Here is a 10150-nt window from a genome sequence, read left to right as displayed (position 1 = left end):
GTGGGGATTGAAGCCGCTAGGGTTCGGGTAAGGGGGCGATTTGGGGGAGAGAGCTAGCGTTAGGATCGAGCAAGAGAAAGAGTAGAGAGAGAGAGAGAGTGAAGCGAAGAGGTAAGAGAGGGCCCACATGTAAGAAAGAGGGGCAAATATGTTAAACTGACGGCAAGTTAGCGGTCAAACAACCTTGACTAGACGGAAACAGAGCGGAGGCACATTTCTATAAGTGGCACTAACGGCAGAGGGGCAAAACCGAGCATACCCGAAAACTAGGGGCAAAACTGAGTAGTGGGTTCGAGTTAGGGGAACATATGTAAATGTCCCTATGTGAAAAGCTCATAGACATTGGATCGGTGATGGAGGATTATGTCGGATGCAATTATTCATGCAATAGTTATAACATAGGGTGACACAGAACTAGCTCCAATTCATCAATGTAATGCAGGCATGTATTCCGAATATAGTCATACGTGCTTATGGAAAAGAACTTGCATGACATCTTTTGCCGTACCCTCCCATGGCAGCGGGGTCCTAACGGAAACTAAGGGATATTAAGGCCTCCTTTTAATAGAGTACCAGACCAAAGCATTAACACATAGTGAATACATGAACTCCTCAAACTATGGTCATCACCGGGAGTGGTCCCGATTATTGTCACTTCGGGGTTGCCGGATCATAACACATAGTAGGTGACTATAGACTTGCAAGATAGGATCAAGAACTCACATATATTCATGAAAACATAATAGGTTCAGATCTAAAATCATGGCACTCGGACCCTAGTGACAAGCATTAAGCATAGCAAAGTCATAGCAACATCAATCTCAGAACATAGTGGATACTAGGGATCAAAACCTAACAAAACTAACTCGATTACATGATAAATCTCATCCAACCCATCACCGTCCGCCAAGCCTACGATGTAATTACTCACGCACGGCAATGAGCATCATGAAATTGGTGATGGAGGATGGTTGATGATGACGATGGCGACGGATTCCCCTCTCCGGAGCCCCGAACGGACTCCAGATCAGCCCTCCCGAAAGAGTTTAGGCTGGTGCTTTTTAATAAGAGGGTGATGACGCAACATAAAAGTAAATAGATAGGCCCTTCGCAGAGGGAAGCAGGGATTTGTAGAGGTGCCAGAGCTCGATTTTGAAATAGAGATAAATAATATTTTGAGCGGCATACTTTCATTGTCAACATAACAACTGAGAGATGGCGATATCTTCCATGCTACACACATTATAGGAGGTTCCCAAACAGAATGGTAAAGTTTATACTCCCCCTCCACCAGCAAGCATCAATCCATGGCTTGCTCGAAACAACGAGTGCCTCCAACTAACGAGTTTTGTTTGCAATTATTTTGATTTGATTTGCATAAAGCATGGGAGTGGGCATCCCAATGACTAGCCATTTTCTCGTGAGTGAGGAGCGGTATCCACTCCTCTTGAGAATAACCCGCCTAGCATGGAAGATACAGACAGCCCTAGTTGATACATGAGCTATTCGAGCATACAAAACAGAATCTCATTTGAAGGTTTAAAGTTTGGCACATACAAATTTACTTGGAACGGCAGGTAGATACCGCATATAGGGAGGTAGAGTGGACTCATATGGAATAACTTGGGGTTTAGGGATTGAATGCACAAGTAGTATTCCCGCTTAGTACAAGTGAATGCTAGCAAAAAACTGGGAGGCGACCAACTAGAGAGCGACAACAGTCATGAACATGCATTAAAATTAATAAACATTGAGTTCAAGCATGAGTAGGATATAATCCACCATGAACATAAATACCGTGAAGGCTATGTTGATTTTGTTTCAACTACAAGCGTGAACATGTGCCAAGTCAAGTCACTCGAATCATTCAAAGGAGGATACCACCCTATCATACCACATCACAACCATTTTAATAGCATGTTGGCATGCAAGGTAAACCATTATAAACTCCTAGCTAATTAAGCATGGCATAAGCAACTACAATCTCTAATTGTCATTCCAAACATGTTTATTCATAATAGGCTGAATCAGGAACGATGAACTAATCATATTTATAAAAACAAGAGAGGTCAAATTCATACCAGCTTCTCCCATCTCAATCAGTCCATCTTATATCGTCATTATTGCCTTTCACTTGCACGACCAAACGATGTGAATAATAATAATAGTGCACGTGCATTGGACTAAGCTGGAATCTGCGAGCATTCAATAAACAGGAGAAGACAAGACAATATGGGCTCTTGCTTAAATCAACAATAATGCATATAAGAGCCACTTCAAGAATTTTATTATGGTCTTCTCCTATTGACTCCCAAAGAAAAGAAAAGAAATAAAACTATTTTCACGGGAAAGCTCCCAACAAGCAAAAGAAGAACAGGAAATATTTTTGGGTTTTCTTTTAGTTATTACAACTACAAACAAGGAAAGTAACTAACTAAAAGCTACTACTAATTTTTTATGGTTTTCTTAAGGTTTTTCAAACACACAAGAAGAAAGCATAAAAAAAGAAAAATAAACTAGCATGGATAATACAATGAAAGAGTATGAGCATCGACAACTAGCATGAGCGTGTGAACATAAATGTAATGTCGGTGAGAAATATGTACTCCCCCAAGCTTAGGCTTTTGGCCTAAGTTGGTCTAATGCCACGGCTGGCCTGGCAGATATCCGGAGTTGTAACTGGGGTCGTACTGAGATGCAACGGCTATTGCATCGTGGGCTGCAGCTTGGAGGCGAGCCGCCCTTGTCCTCCTCTCATACTCATTTTCCTCCTCCCTGGTTATAACACGTCTCCCTTTTGCCCGAAAGTCAAAGAAAGTAGGAGCAGGGAGAGCGACATGAGAGGTGCGTCGTCTATCAAAGATTAGTCGGTACTGGAGGAACTAATCGTGCCTCTCAACAAACTGATGACGAACCATAGCCTCATAATCTAAATAAATATGAGGCAACTCAATATCATACTCACGTATGTGTATACCAAGAAAATTAGCTAAATGGGTTGCATAAATTCCACCAAAGAAATCTCCATTAATTCTATTATTATGCAACCTACGTGCAACAATGGCTCCCAAATTATAATGTTTATCTCCTAACACAGCGCTCCTGAGAACATTGAGATCAGGGACACACATCTGACATGCTTCATCCTTACCATTTATGCACCTACCTATGAAGAGAGCAAAATAATGTATAGCAGGAAAATGAATGCTCCCTATGGTAGCTTGTGTTATATCCCTAGACTCCCCCCACAGTTATACTAGCAAGAAAATCTCTAAACTCAGATTTGCGAGGTTCACTAGGACTGCCCCATTGTGGAAGTTTGCAAGCGGTATTAAAATCCTCTAAGTCCATAGTATAACAATTTTCATAAAGATCAAACAGGACAGTTTGAGAATTGCGTGATGATGAAAATTCAAACCTCCTCACAAAGGAATCAGTGAGATAGTGGTACTGACGGCACTTATCTTCCTCGAAGCTCACAAGGTCAGCGTTATGCACATATGCGTTAAATTCTTCCTTGGTTCCTGCCCGATCCATAAAGTCCTCTGAAGGCCATTCACAAGCCCGCACCAGAGCTTCGCTCGGTGGTTCATCGTCCGCATCGCGTATTGCGAGCCTAGGTCCTTGCTTCCTTGAGGGGCCACCTTCGTACATTTTCCTAAACATATTTCTTCCTTTGAAAAATTTCTGAAAAATTTAGTAACTTCAAATAAAAGTAAACCAAACTCAACAAAATTGATAGCAACTAACTCCCACAAGTGCCTAGAGACTATATCATGTATTAGAACTACTTGGAACCATATAAATTGACATGCAAGCTCAAGAACATGGTCAACTAGGCAGCACAAATTTGCAATGAATAAAGCACTAGAACAAAAACTAATTGGACCATTGGGGGAGCCACATACCAAAGAACAATCCCCCAAAGCAGTTTTGTGAGTGGAGCTTTGAGCAAAGAGATAGAAAATCGCTGCAAAATGAGCTAGAACTCGTGCTTGAGCTGGTTGGTGATTTTTTTTGGAGAAAGAAGGAGCGTGTGGGTGCTGGAATAAGTGGAGTGGAGCCACCATGGGCCCACGAAGCAGGGGGTGTGCCCTGTAGGGGTGGGCACGCCCTGGACCCTCGTGGCTAGGTGCTTGCTCCCCCTGTTGTGTTCTCAGTGCCAGATATTCTCAAATATTCCAGAAAAAATCATATTTCAATTTCGGGGCATTTGGAGAACTTTTATTTTCAGGGTATTTTTTATTGCACGGATAAATCAGGAAACGGACAAAAAATACTATTTTTGCTTTATTCATTCTAAATAATAGAAAGTAAAAGGAGGGTACAGAAAGTTGTGCTTTCTAACTTCATCCATCTCATGCTCATCAAAAGGAATCCACTAACAAGGTTGATCAAGTCTTGTTAACAAACTCTTTCCGAATAACATGGAACCAGAGAAATTTTGAATAGCACTAGGTTACCTCAACGGGGATATGCACGTACCCAATAATAAGAATATCATATTTCTTCTTGACAGTAGGAAGAGGAAATTCAAAACCTCCAAAAATAATCGATGGAATTTTTCCGATAGAGTTTATACTATGAGCTTGAGGTTGTTTCCTCGGAAAGTGTACCGTTTGCTCATTACCATTAACATGAAAAGTGACATTGCCTTTGTTGCAATCAATAACAGCCCCTGCAGTATTCAAAAAGGGTCTTCCAAGAATAATAGACATACTATCGTCCTCGGGGATATCAAGAATAACAAAGTCCATTAAAATAGTAACATTTGCAACCACAACAGGCACATCCTCACAAATGCCGATAGGTATAGCAGTTGATTTATCACCCATTTGTAGAGATATTTTAGAAGGTGTCAACTTATTCAAATCAAGTTTACGACATAAAGAGAGAGGCATAACACTAACACCAGCTCCAAGATCACATAAAGCAGTTCTAACATAATTCCTTTTAATGGAGCATGGTATAGTGGGTACTCCTGGATCTCCTAACTTCTTTGGTATTCCACCCTTAAAAGTATAATTAGCAAGCATGGTGGAAATTTTAGCTTCCAGTATCTTTCTTTTATTAGTAACAATTTCTTTCATATACTTAGCATAAGGATTCATTTTGAGCATATCAGTTAAACGCATACGCAAGAAGACAGGTCTAATCATTTCAGCAAAGCGCTCAAAATCCTCAACATCCTTTTTCTTGGATGGTTTGGGAAGAAAAGGCATGGGTTTCTGAACCCATGGTTCTCTTTCCTTAACGTGCTTCCTAGCAACAAAGTCTCTCTTATCATAACGTTGATTCTTTGATTGTGGGTAATCAAGATCAACAACAGGTTCAATTTCTACATCATTATCATTGCTAGGTTGAGCATGAACAAGAACATCATCATTAACCTTATCACTAGGTTCATCTTCATTTCCAGATAGTGTTTCAGCATCAGAAATAGAAATATCATTGGGATTCTCAGGTGTGTCTACAACAGGTTCACTAGAAGCATGCAAAGTCCTATCATTTTTCTTTTTCTTCTTTGTAGAAGGACTAGGTGCATCTACATTATTTGTTTGAGAATCTTGCTCAATTCTCTTAGGATGTCCTTCAGGATACAAAGGTTCCTGAGTCATTTTACCAGTTCTAGTAGCCACTCTAACAGCAAAATCATTATTCTTAATATTCAATTCATTGAGCAAATCATTCTGAGATTTAAGTACTTCTTCTACTTGAGTGGTAACCATAGAAGCATGTTTACTAATAAGTTTAAGTTCACCTTTAGCTCTAGACATATAATCACTCAAGTGTTCAATCATATAAGAATTACGTTTTAATTCTCTACCAACATAAGCATTGAAGTTTTCTTGTTTGACAATAAAATTATCAAACTCGTCTAAGCATTGGCTAGTGGACTTATAACAAGGAATATCACCTTCATCAAATCTATAAAGAGAATTTACCTTTACTACCTATGTTGGGTTATCAAGACCATGTGTTTATTCAACAGACGGTAACTTAAGACCATGTATTTCTTCAACAGGAGGTAAATTCTTAACATCTTCAGCTTTTATACCTTTTTCTTTCATAGATTTCTTTGCCTCTTGCATATCTTTAGGACTAAGAAATAGAACACCCCTTTTCTTCGAAGTTGGCTTAGGAGTTGGTTCAGGAAGTGTCCAATTATTTTCATTTGTCAACATATTATTCAATAGAATTTCAGCTTCATCGGCTGTTCTTTCCCTGAAAACACAACCAACACAAGTATCATGGTGGTCTCTGGAAGCATCAGTTAGTCCATTATAAAAGATATCAAGTATTTCATTTTTCTTAAGAGGATGAATAGGCAAAGAATTAAGTAATTGGAGAAGCCCCCCCCCCCAAGCATGTGGGAGACTCTCTTCTTCAATTTGCACAAAATTATATATTTCCCTTAAGCAGCTTGTTTCTTATGAGCAGGGAAATATTTAGCAGAGAAGTAATAAATCATATCCTGGGGACTACACACACAACCAGGATCAAGAGAATTAAACCATATCTTAGCATCACCCTTTAATGAGAACGGAAATATCTTAAGGATATAATAGTAGCAAGTTTTCTCATCATTAGTGAACAGGGTGGCTATACCATTTAATTTAGTAAGATGTGCTACAACAGTTTCAGATTCATAGCCATAAAAAGGATCAGATTCAACCAAAGTAATTATATCAGGATCAACAGAGAATTCATAATCCTTATCAGTAACAAAAATACGTGAAGTGGCATAAGCCGGATCATATTTCATTCTAGCATTCAGAGATTTTTGTTTCAGCTTAGCTAATAATTTCTTAAGATCACTTCTATCATTGCAAGCAAGAAAGTCTCTAGCAGTTTCTTCATCCATAACATAACCTTCAGGCACAACAGGCAATTCATATCTAGGTGGAGAATCTTCATCATCACTTTCATCTATATTATTGGTTTCAATAATTTCATTCTCTCTAGCCCTAGCAAGTTGTTCATCAAGAAATTTACCAAGTGGCACAGTAGTATCAACCATAGAAGTAGTTTCATCATAAGTATCATACATAGCAGAAGTGGCATCATCAATAACATGCGACATATCAGAAGTAATAGCAGAAGCAGGTTTAGGTGTCGCAAGCTTACTCAAAACAGAAGGTGAATCAAGGGCAGAGCTAGATGGCAGTTCCTTACCTCCCCTCATAGTTGAGGGATAAATTTTTGTTTTCGCGTCTTTCAAGTTCTTCATAGTGACCAGCAGATATAAATCCCAAGTGATTCAAAGAATAGAGCTATGCTCCCCAGCACCGGCGCCAGAAAATAGTCTTGATAACCCACAAGAGTAGGGGATCGCAACAGTTTTCGAGGGTAGAGTATTCAACCCAAATTTAGTGATTCGACACAAGGGGAGCCAAAGAATATTCTCAAGTATTAGCAGTTGAGTTGTCAATTCAACCACACCTGGATAACTTAGTATTTGCAGCAAAGTATTTAGTAGCAAAGTAATATGGAAGTAACGGCAACGGTAGCAAAAGTAATATTTTTGGGTTTTGTAGTGATTGTAACAGTAGCAACGGAAAAGTAAATAAGCGACGAACAATATGTGAAAAGCTCGTAGGCATTGGATCGGTGATGGAGAATTATGCCGGATGCAATTATTCATGCAACAGTTATAACATAGGGTGACACAGAACTAGCTCCAATTCATCAATGTAATGTAGGCATGTATTCCGAATATAGTCATACATGCTTATGGAAAAGAACTTGCATGACATATTTTGTCCTACCCTCCTGTGGCAGCGGGGTCCTAATGGAAACTAAGGGATATTAAGGCCTCCTTTTAATAGAGTACCGGACCAAAGCATTAACACATAGTGAATACATGAACTGCTCAAACTACGGTCATCACTGGTGTTGGTGTACTAAAGTAGGGGTACCCTAGTATCCCGAACTTGTGCACGGGCAGTCGCAGCACCCCGCGGCAAGGCTTGCCGGGTGACCGCCAAGGTCCTCCGTGGTTCCTTTGGAGCCATTCAAGAACAAAGTGTTCAAGCCAAGAAGACAAGGCCCCGGCAAGAGGAGCTTGCCGGGAAAGCCAAGACCCCGGCAAGAGGAGCTTGCCGGGAATCATTTTGTTGTATCTGTCCTTTAAATTAATAAAGTTTTGATATGCTGTGGGGGTTTTGCCCCACAGTTCCCAGTCAAAAAAAAAGCTTCCGGGCGCGACAAGACAACGACCGCGGCAAGGTGCTTGCCGCGGCGGGCTACCACTCTGTACCTACGCTCCAGCACATCCGCCAACGTGTCGCCCTGGGATCGTTCCAGGCGCACGTGGCAAGAGGCTGTGCAGCCAAGCGGTGCGAGGTGGCAAGCGGAGATGACAAGATTGCCATCGTGGCAAGCGGTGGCGCCCCTAACGGTCACTTTTCTGCACTGATTGGGCGACACAGACGGGCATTTAATGCCTTTGTCCCCTGCCGTCAGGATTAGGTATGATACACTGTACAAGTAGGTGTACCAACCGCACCACTTTTCCATTTTTACCCTTGCATGCGTTGCCACCTATCGGTGACCCCTTTGAGCATATAAAAGGAGGCCCATGCGCAACGTAGGGGGGGTTCAAAAACCAGAAAACACTCACGCTCGGTCTCGTTAGCAGCTGAGGTGTACTGTAGCTCTCAGTGATCCCGAGCAAGAACACAATACAATCCGACAAGCAGCAGTAGGAGTATTATCTCTCCGGAGAGCTCCGAAGCTGGGTAAATCACTTGTGTGTTTCGCCTCGATCCGCTCTTCGTGCGATCTCTGCCCCCCACCGGGCCGAAAAGGGGCCCTGCCCCATAGGTGTTTGTTCCCACGACATCTTTGGCGCGCCAGGTAGGGGGGCGTCGAGGTTGTGTGAACCTGATCCGGCGTTCACGTGAGCCAGATCTTTGTCATCTTCATCGACATGCCACCGAAGAAGAAGGCTTCGGAGGTGGCTGCTCCGTCTGCGTCGAACCCACCGCCACCGGAGCAAACGGGTGGTGGGGTAGACGCCGGCGGGAGAACGGGCGTCGACGAGGGAGCTCACGATGCTGCCAAGTCCAAGGACAAGGCTGCGCAGACCTCGGCGTCCGTACATGCACCGCGCCCATCTCAGGAGGCGCTGGACCGACAGTGTCATGGTACTCGCGGTACCATACGTTCGTTGGGCCAAGGCCAAGCTGGTGGATCTCGGGATGCTCAAGACCAGCATGCACGCCAACATGCTGGCACGAGCGCGGCACGGTCGCCTGGACGGGATGCTGCTCCTTCTAACATAGTTAGAAGTTCGAGCATATCCCGCTCCTCACACCGTTCGCCACCGCCACCCAAAACTCCAGCAGAAGCTTTGGCACGAGCTCAACTGCTCCTGGATTACCCTCCAACGGCAGACAAGATCGACGATTGGAGGGCCACCATTCAGAGTCTCATCGGCTTCGCCAACGGCGACACTCCACGACAGCCGGGTACATCGCAGCCGCGGCAAGATTGCCAGGCACAAGCCGGTGGCGACAAGACCGGTGGGGGTGCAACTACCGTGCACTCTCCACCCCGAAGGCCAAGATTGCTGACTCGCTGGGTCAACCCCGACAGCGACTCCACCGCATCGTCAGATCCGCGAGCTTGTCGCGATCAGCGCCAAGTTCTTCACGAACGACAGCAAGAAGACGCTCGTACTCGCATCGAGCGCTAAAGAGAAGCGCGGCGTCAATCAGACCAGGATGCTGGGCCCGCTGTCGACATGCATGCGCCAGGGGAACCAGGCGACTTGCCGTACGCGGTAGGCTGCCCTGCATTCACTCGTGAGCTGCGGCAAGTCCAGTGGCCCAGCACGAAGAACTTCAAGCCAGATGTACCAGAGAAGTACGACGGCAAGTTGCATCCGTCGGAGTTCCTCAGCATCTACACCATCGCGGTGCAAGCTGCCGGGGGACGCGACGACAAGATCCTTGCCAACTACTTCCCGCTGGTGCTCAAGCCCAATGTCAGGTCCTGGCTCATGCACTTGCCGGACAACTCCATATCCTCTTGGGCTGGTCTATGCCATCAGTTTGTCGGCGCCTTTACAGGCGGCCACAAGCCTCATGGCCAAGAGAGCGATCTTCATCTGCTCGCCCAGAAGGAAGGAGAGCCCCTGCGCAAG

Source organism: Triticum dicoccoides, chromosome 2B, assembly GCF_002162155.2.
Source record: "Triticum dicoccoides isolate Atlit2015 ecotype Zavitan chromosome 2B, WEW_v2.0, whole genome shotgun sequence".
NCBI classification, from domain to species: Eukaryota; Viridiplantae; Streptophyta; class Magnoliopsida; order Poales; family Poaceae; genus Triticum; species Triticum dicoccoides.
Note: the sequence above shows the minus strand (reverse complement) of the source record.